We start from the raw sequence: 8,994 nt of genomic DNA, 5'->3' as shown, positions 1-8,994 counted from the left end.
CGTGTTGTCGTTATGAAAGCACCGGCTGCGGAGCGGGTTCAGCGTGGCTTCCATAGCTCCCTCCAAACCCAGCCAATTAGGCGCTGAAGCGGCAATAAAAACAGAATTAAACCGAACCTTGTATGAACATCGATGCATCCACCCGCAGCAACTTTAATAATAATCATATTCAGGTGCACAGAATAGTTACTGGGAAAATCCCTTCGTATCTTTCCAGTGAGTAGAACTATTAAAGATTTGGAGCCAGATATTCTTTTCTTTGCATGCCCAGAGAAATTAAAAAGCTATTGAGATTTTTGTTGTGTTTTCTTCTTTTTTTTTTTTTTTCTTTTGTTGGGTTATATACTTCCCCCTCAACCCCCCCCCTTTTTTTTTTTCGTAGACCTAAATGGGGTGACATGCTCTGTTGAAGGAAACAATAGAAATCCTCCTTCTGCAAAAAAAAATCATGAGGCAATTTTCACGGTTTCGGGAAATGGGATCTGTTCTCTGTTTAGGGTAACAGACATGAGAGAAATTGGTGGTGTGCTCCGTCTGTGTTACAGCCTCGGAGGTCCCTGTCGAGTGGCACAGCTGAGATTTCTGATCGTAATCTAAAGAGGAAATAACTGCCATTTAAGAGACGTAACCGTTTCCACTAGCGCAATTTACCTATCCTTAAAATGCAAATATATCCCTACTTTCAATAGCTGTTTTGTCAGAGAATCTGAGAAAGTGGCTGATTAATAAATACACCCTAGAGATAAATTATCCCTGCAGATAAGGTTATCGGGGTTAAAACTTAGATGTGGTTTCCAGACGTAAAATATAGGTATGTGACAAAGAGATAACTGATGGAAGAGGGAGAGGAAAAAAAAAAAAAAAAGAAAAAAGAAAAAAACACAAAACAACGAAACAACAAAAAAATCCCCAAATAACAAAAAATAAAAAGAAAATAGAAAGGAAAAAAAAAAAAAGAAAAAGAAAAAGCGAACCCGCCGGAGGAGCACTAACTCTGTCCGCATTGGAAGAGATGGCAATTTGTCTGAGAAAAATTCGTCACTATGAAAAAACTTCCCCTGCAGTGGCTGTCGTTCTGAATCTATAGGAGAGCAGAAAATGCCTGATGCCTGTCACCGGCGAACAGTGCTGTGGAGTTAGTTTATCTTTACATTAAATCTGGGACACATTAACTGTTCCGTGGTCTAAAGTCTGTCTGCTCTGCCTGTTCCAGCCGTGATTGAACCTGAAGGAAATCAGATGTGCGAGAGTGATCGAAACGTGCTAAGCTAGAGGATCGTGCAGGAGTTTAAACGCCGCCGCGGTGGGGATGAGATCGATAGAGAGAGGAAGGAAGGAAGGAAATGGATGGTATCTGTCCGAGGGCGCTCCGGCAGCCTCGCCGCCCGCCCATCTCCGACGGCAGCTTCCGCGGCCGCGCTCCCGCCGGCCCTCAGCCGCCGGGCCACCCGCGCCACCGCCACCGGTGCGACGGCTCCGGCGGTGCCCGCGGGAGCAGGTACCGACCCCCGCCACGTCGGCCGGGGGGAGCGCGGAGGAACGCGGGGGGAGGCGGAGGAGGGGGCGCTCCACTGACGCCGCTGGGGGCGCGGGGGCTCTAGGCCGTGGGTGCGCTGCCGGCGGAGCGGCGTCGGTCCCGGGCGACTGCCTGGACCCGCCGGGGAGGGCGACCTGTCCCCCGCCGCCGCCGGGCCCTCCGCGGGGCAGCGCAGCTTGCCGCGCCAGTGGTGACGGGGCCGGAGCGGCGGGGGTCCCAGGGAAGCCTCTGGGCACAGGGCTGCCCATTCTGCCCAGTTTTTATCCCTTTCCCTCCTCCTGCAGCCAACCGCGGAGGAGACGCTGACCCCTTGCTCCGCACCGCTCCGCGGGGTGCGCAGCAAGTCCGCCCTACGGCGGATGGACAAATGGCCCGGATTATTTTTCCTGCGGGAGGGTGGGTGCTTGTTGTTGTTGTTGTTGTTGTTGTTGTTGAATTATTCCCCCCCCTTGCCAGATTTCTGTAGGTTGGTATGTGGCATGTTGTTTTCATTTCTTGACTTTTTGAAACAACTGCGTGGATTTAAATTTATCGAACAACCTGTGATCCATATGTCTGTCCGATTAATTTTTTATGGGATGATGAAAGAGAGAAGAATCTCTATATATAGTGATCTGCTAATGGAATAATATATATATCCAAAACACCTTTCTGGAGTTACTTTTATTTCCGAACTTTAAAATGCAGTCCGGGTTTTTAGGCAGTTGGGTGAGGCGCATATTTAGACTTCCTGGGGGTAAAAAAAATATTAATGTTTAAACCGTTTTCCATCAGAAAGACATTTTCCTGCGCTCCCGTCGCAAATCTGGAGTGACATTTAGGGCATGGTTATGGCCGTGTTTTACCCATTCACAGTATGATTTCTGCAAATCTTTTTCAACATTAAAGCCGGGTGCCATCAGAGAGTAAAATCCACAGCGTCCTTTTCTCTTCAAAGACACGGTTTTCTGTAACTTCCCAGCAGGGAACCACAGAAGTGGTCACTAGGGAAAACATATTTATATCATTATACGCTTCACTCCCCTCAACCCTCACAGTGAGCCTGATTGCTTCACCCTAAGGATGCGTGGCGTGCACAACTGAAGGCAGCAGGTAGCTGAGGGAGACTAGTCAACCAAACATTATCAACGGGAACAAAATTACAGATGCCAGTGAGAAAATCGCATGTAAACCCTGTTTCTGTGCATTCCGAGTGCACCTTTGCCACTGCCTCTCTTCCTTGCTGTCTGCGGTTGCGGCTGAGCGGGAGGACCGAGGGTGCTGGCGGTGAATTGGTACTTCCAACTTTCCTATAGCAGGGTGCACAGCAAGCCTGGAGCGACTCTCCCCGAGACACAGATCACATTCAAAACAAGCTCGAGAGAAGGTTAAGTGTGGCTTAAATTTAAAAGAGGCAGGGAAGCCCCTCTCAGCCCCCATGGCCACGGCGGGGTATTACAGCCCGCCTGTCCCGCTCTGCCGGGGCCCCTCCAGCCAGGCTTCTCTCGCGGGCTGCAGCCTGGCGGAGGAAGTGGCATCAGACAGGAACAGCCCTCCAGAGCCGCGGCGGGGATCTCCTGCGTTTTCCCACGAAAGGGCCTTTTCTTGCCCCTGTATTTCGCCCTCTGCGGGCGCGTAACGAACGCAGATCACAGCGAGGGGCGCAGGCGGCCCCTGCTCACCTCGCTCCGGGCCCAGGCCCGCGGAGCCCTGGCTACCCTGGTCTCGACCCCTGGCACTCGTTCCGTGAAACCGCCCGACGGGCTCAGCTGGGCTGCCGGGCTGGGACTGGAGGGAGCGGGGCCGGTTACCCCGACACCTGAGACTGTTTCCCCAGGCTCGAACTCGACTGGCGGCTCCCAAAAGTAAGGGGCCGGCAGAGCCGACCCGGCCCCAGCTTCCAGGATAGGGGTGCGTAGAGTATGCTGCTCGGTGCTGCTAGATCAAGACCCTAGAAAACGGAACCGGGACGGGGAAGTGAGGGTAGCTCCCCATCCATCACAGCGCCGTTTGTCGGTGACTCAGTTAACCCGGATCGCTGTAGCTGTCGCGGGTCTTCCAGAAGCTAAACCTAACCTGCCAGGAGCACGGCCACGGAGGCGAAAAGGCGGCCCTCAAACAGCCGCCGTGAGTCGAATTAGTCGGTGCGGTGTGCCACGTTTTGATTCCACTGCAGCTCTCCACAGGGTGACCACGCACCGAGGAGGCGAACGGGTCGGGGCCTGCCCGACCCGTCCTCCGACGGGGCACACAGTCCGCCGGCAACCGCGCATCATCCCCTGCGCGGCGGCTATCGGCTTTTCCCGCGCGCTGCACCGAGACCCTCGGCCTGGCAGTCTGTGCCTGCCGGTGCCTCCGCAGCCTCAGGTCTCGTTTTAAAACTGCGGAAAAAACCATATTCGCTGCCCGCATACTGCTGCGGAGTATAAATAAGATCAACGTACAGAAATAAATGCGCAGCCAAGCGACCGGCTTTCCAGACGGGTGAAAATGCTGACGAATCGCATTAAAGAATTGAAAACACAGATTAAAGGCACCCGTGTGAAAATTATAAGTATTCTGGAGATTGCGTTTTATAGCGCTTAAATTACTGCCTTAATTTGGAAATACGCGGCCACGAGTATGAATAATTTTTAAGGAAATCTCCAGACTTTAATGAGATGCTCCCACTTACATTTATTGTTAATTTCAGGCAAACGATTTTTTAAAATAGCCTTTTCATTACTCCGGTCACAAAATAAACGTTTGCAAACACTACATGAGAGTTGAAGAAAACTCTGGCTTTACTTTCTTTTATTGCTTTCCTATGAATTTAACTCGCATTTTCACTATTGTCTCAGGAAAAAATATGACAACAAGTATGGAATTAAATTAAGTTAGGTAGTCTTAAATCACTATAGTTTAGGGTAGAGCCACTAATTGGAAATATTTATGTTTGTGAGTCTGGGATTTCAGCAGTAAAAAAGATACGGTGTATCCCAGTTTTATCATAACGGGCATCTACGGGAACATTTATATCATACCATTGTAAGAAATGATATGTAGCTGAACAGCATTTTTTAAGCAAGGCTTGTGTCTTTTTATGGTAACCCTCGGTCTTTAGTCCGAGCTAGTTCTCATATTACATGAAATGTACTTTAAGAAGTACTACCTGCTCCAGCTGTCCAGGAAAAACTGAATTATGGAACTAGGAAACATATGGCAGTTGCATATTGCACGAGTAAGGTACATATGAAAGTTATAAATTTCTTTTTTAAGTAACCATTGTAAACGCATTTTTATAGGTTTCACAGTATGTATTACATCTGTAATTTTAATTTTTGCAATATACCTTTTTAAAGATACCTATGTTTTCTGTACTCCAGGGAAGGAAATGCAAAGAGACGTTTATGCGTTAAAAAAAAAAAAAAAAAAAAAAAAAAAAAAAAAAAAAATCGCTGCGAGCAAAACAAACAAGCAAGCAAAATAAACGGGGAAGCAGAGCTTCCTTGGAATGGAAAGGACACTATGCCATCTATTGGCAAAGCAGTTATTTACAAAGCCAAGGGTACCCAAGCGAGTCTTTTCTGTTCTTTGAACGCTGCGCAGCGAAGCGTCGTAGTTTTGGTATATTATAAACAAATGAATGAAGGCTTTTAAATGTAGGTTCCAGAAAAAAAAAGAAAAAAAAAAAAAAAGGGAGGAAAAATGAGAGAAAAGAAGAGAGCAAAGACAGTGAATTTATACCTCACAAATTAGGTCATTAACTCACAGGGAGATTTTGCAGCTAATTGCAAACTCCCTTCGTGGAGCGCCCGAGTGGGAGAGGTTTAGCTTTTTCGATTGTTTTATTACTGAACCATGTCAGAGAAAGCTTCTTCTTTTTTTTTTTTTTTTTTCCTTTTTTTTTCCCCCCTTTTTTTTCTTTTTCTATATGCAGGGTTATTTAAGGACTTCATGGCCACAAAACGGCCCAGTAAGCTGCTTTAGAAGCTAACCTTATAGTCTCCGCTTAGCTAAGACTTCCCCTGAATGGTAGGCGAGCTCGACTGCAGGATCGGGCCTCCTCTTTCCCGAAACACCACCGCGACCTGCAAGGCTTTGTTGGGAAGCTGGCAGCGAGGGGAAGGGCGGCTGTTCTGCCCGGAGCAGTGGGTGCTCCCCCCCCCTCCAGCCCCAACTGGTCGCCGCTTGTTCTCAGCGGCGGAAAACCTTATCCCGTAGAAGAGAGCTACTAGTGCTTGTCCTGTTTCCATGAAGAGTAAGGAGAAGATGATATTTCCCCACCAGCTATAAATAAACCGCAATAATGGGACAGATGTGAAGGGAAGAGTCAATTTTTCCTGTTCCAAGCGCAGATCAATTTCTGAACGAAAGTCCCTGCCTCTCCGCCTTGAACTGGCCTTCTTCCTGCATCTCTCACTTGCTAAGGACTTGGCTTTTCCCCTGCCATAATTAGCCCGGTACTGCTCAGTGGGAAATACGAGAGCCCTTTGTTTTAGCTTTCAACATTATAATCTCCCTTTCCCTGTCCCGCAGTACGCGGCTCTGCGGTTCTCGTCTAGCTCTGTGCGATGGGGGACGTGGGGGGGCGGGGGGTAATTCCTGGGAGCACCTGTATTTCTCGGCTCGAAAGGTTAATATTTCCCCACACAGAAAAAGGAAAAAAAAAAAAAATCCCTAAAATAAAAACCAATTCCCTCCGTCTAAAACCAGACCCCAGAGGACAGGAAAATATAAAATCCAGACCCTACACTCATATCTTTTTACTGCTCTTCTCGGTGTGAACGTGTGAGTAGATGGTGTTTTACAAAGTTGTCTGAATTTCTTGAAAGGCCGTTCCTGTGTTTATATGCGAGGGGAATTGAAACGTCTCGTTGACTGAAAAGCACCTTCCCTGGCTGGGTTTTGCCTCAGCAACGCAACGCGGGGCAGGGAGCCCGAGGGCTTCGTCCCGGTCCCTTTTTCGCGGGAGAGCACAAACCCTCTCACCGGGGCTGCAAGAACCCTCTTTCTGATTTCCCCCGCATCCCCCCGCAGACACCCTGGAGCCCAGGCAAGACGCGGGCCGGGGCCGGTGCTGGGGCACAGCACACCCAGGGATGTCGCCAGGGCTTTCCGCGGCAGCCCCTCATCGTGCCGGGGCATCAACACCGCCGCAGCCTCTCTCCCTCCGCTCCGACTGCCCGCTCTTTCGGGGGGACTCTCCCCGAAGCGGGGAGCTGTCGGAGAACGAGGCAGGAGGGTAGGCGTTAGGGGTGGAAAGGCATTTCTGGAAGGGAAAACTGAGCTCCGTTTTTGATGAACGCATCAGACAGGCGTCTTTGCCGGCCGCAGCAGCGAGGATGTCGGCCGAGCCCCCGAGCACGGTCTGCTTCTCCCGATCACCTGAAAGAAGGGATTTGGCTCGTCAAAATTAAATTCTTCTGCAATCAGCCAGACCAAGATACTTTCAGAGGAACATCCAGGAGAGCATTTTCCCCGAGCTCCCTACCAGGTTTTGCGTACAAAATAGATCTTTTAAATATATTGCTGCTTCGATGTGCTGAAAGGAAGACAGTTATTAAAAACTGTGCGAGCACTCTGCTTGTAATTACCCGGGGAGAGGGGCGAGGGAGAGACGCTGGTGGGAACTGCAGCTCCGTGCAGCAAAGCGGGGCTTTAAAGTCACCCTCCTTTAAGGTCTGCGTGTGTGAAGCGCCTTGGTGCCCTTTTAAAGAATAGGCAAACACTCGTGTGTGTGTGTGTATGCATACACATCTACATAATATAAATCGAGATGTATGTATAAACATATATAGACGCACAAGCATGTGTACGGATTGAAGTCTTCCCATTAAATATAGGCACGCCTTGCGGTCTGGACTCTTTTGCTCGTTGATTTCTGTAGATAAATGTAATTATACCCTTTGGTGTTTTTGGGCTGGTTGGTTGAAGTTTTTTTTGTTGTTGTTGTTTGTTTGGGTTTTTTTTCCTTCTCCCCCTTTTTTTTCTCCCTTTTTTTTTTTTTTTTTTTTTTTCCCTTCTTCTTCTTCTTTCTTTTTCTTTCTCTCTCTTTTCTCAGTGGAAAGTGCACAGTAAGTGTGAAGTATACATCATCGCCCGAGGAATTTGTCTTGAAAAGTCCTCTCAGCCCCCTGGTGTTCAAAGAGTGAAGGATGATTATTGATTATTGCACTAGATCAGAGGCTCGCACTAAAAGCCAGGCAAACGAAACGGACCGTCCACGAAGGCCCGACTCCCTCCCGCTGCTCCGCGGAGCCACGCCGCTCCCCGGCGCAGCGTTGCGCACCAGCGGATGGCCGGACGAGCAGCGCCGCGAAGCGGCTTAAAGTCCGTGGTCCCCCGCGCAGCCGCTGCAGGCCCGTGCGCAAGGCGGCGGGCTCCGCTCTGCCCAGCCCCTCTTGTACAGGTTCCTTCGCCCTAGTCCTGGTCCGGCAGCAAAGCGCTCGGTGCGTCCTGCAGCAGTGCCTGGGCTGTGTGTCAGTGCTCAGGTTCCTGGACGGGACGGGCTGCAGAAACAGACCTTGCATGGATGTATCAGTGTATATATGCAACTATGCGCACGCACATATGTAGGACTTCATCTGGGTGGAAGAAGACACGTAGTGAGCTCTTCGGGAGGCTTCTGAGCTCTCACCACACTAATGCACTCCTAAATCCATCACTTGATCTGTAAGAAACCTCCCTAAAGGGGCAGCAGGGGATGCTGAGGGTTGGGCTGCAGGCTGAAAAGGCCCCTGGCAGCAGGGAAAAGCAGGAACCTTCATACCAAGGTGCAGTGCAGGACGGCATGAAGGCCTCAGTTAGCATCAGCCCCAGCACTCCTCTCAAGGGGATGTGAGGGGGTACAGAGCATCCCTATGCCCCTGTCTGACCATGCCTGCCTGGGTGGCTGTGGTTCTTCTGGGGGTGCACATACCCTTGGTCTTCACCACCAGCGATGTCATATAGGCACAAACTTCCTCACATGCTTGAGGAAGTGTGTGTGGGGGGGTGTTAACTGGCAACTGCCAGCTCTCAAGATCCACCGCTTCTTTGGGCAACGCAAACCAGAGAGCACCTTTTGCCTGTACAAACTTGACCAGCAGTGAGGGAAGATAATGCGGAATCTGTTCCCTTCAGCTGGAGAATGTTGATGGTGTTGGGGGGGACGGGGGGGGGAATAACAGAGGGGTTTTGGAAAGCTCTGTGACCTCAGGCTTTAATTTATTGCAATTTTTGCCTTTTATATAAAGAGAAGATAAAGTAAACTGTGGAAAACTTCAAAATACGTTCACAATTTTATTCTTTTTCTATTTCTTTGAGCTGCAGCCACTTGAATTCGTGACAGCCGGGATGGTTTGCTTTATGAATAAGAACATCAACTACTCTATTGTGTACTGTCACAGTATCCTGGTATTTCTACATCCTCTCTAAGGTCCACTTTCAGACTTGGAGGAATGTGATCTGGGAATTAGGTTTTGGACCGTTTTGTTTCCATTTTGCAAATGCAAAGA

Source organism: Psittacula echo, assembly GCF_963264785.1.
Source record: "Psittacula echo genome assembly, chromosome: 4".
NCBI lineage: Eukaryota > Metazoa > Chordata > Aves > Psittaciformes > Psittacidae > Psittacula > Psittacula echo.
The sequence above is the reverse complement of the archived record's forward strand: the minus strand, read 5'-3'. Positions refer to the sequence as shown.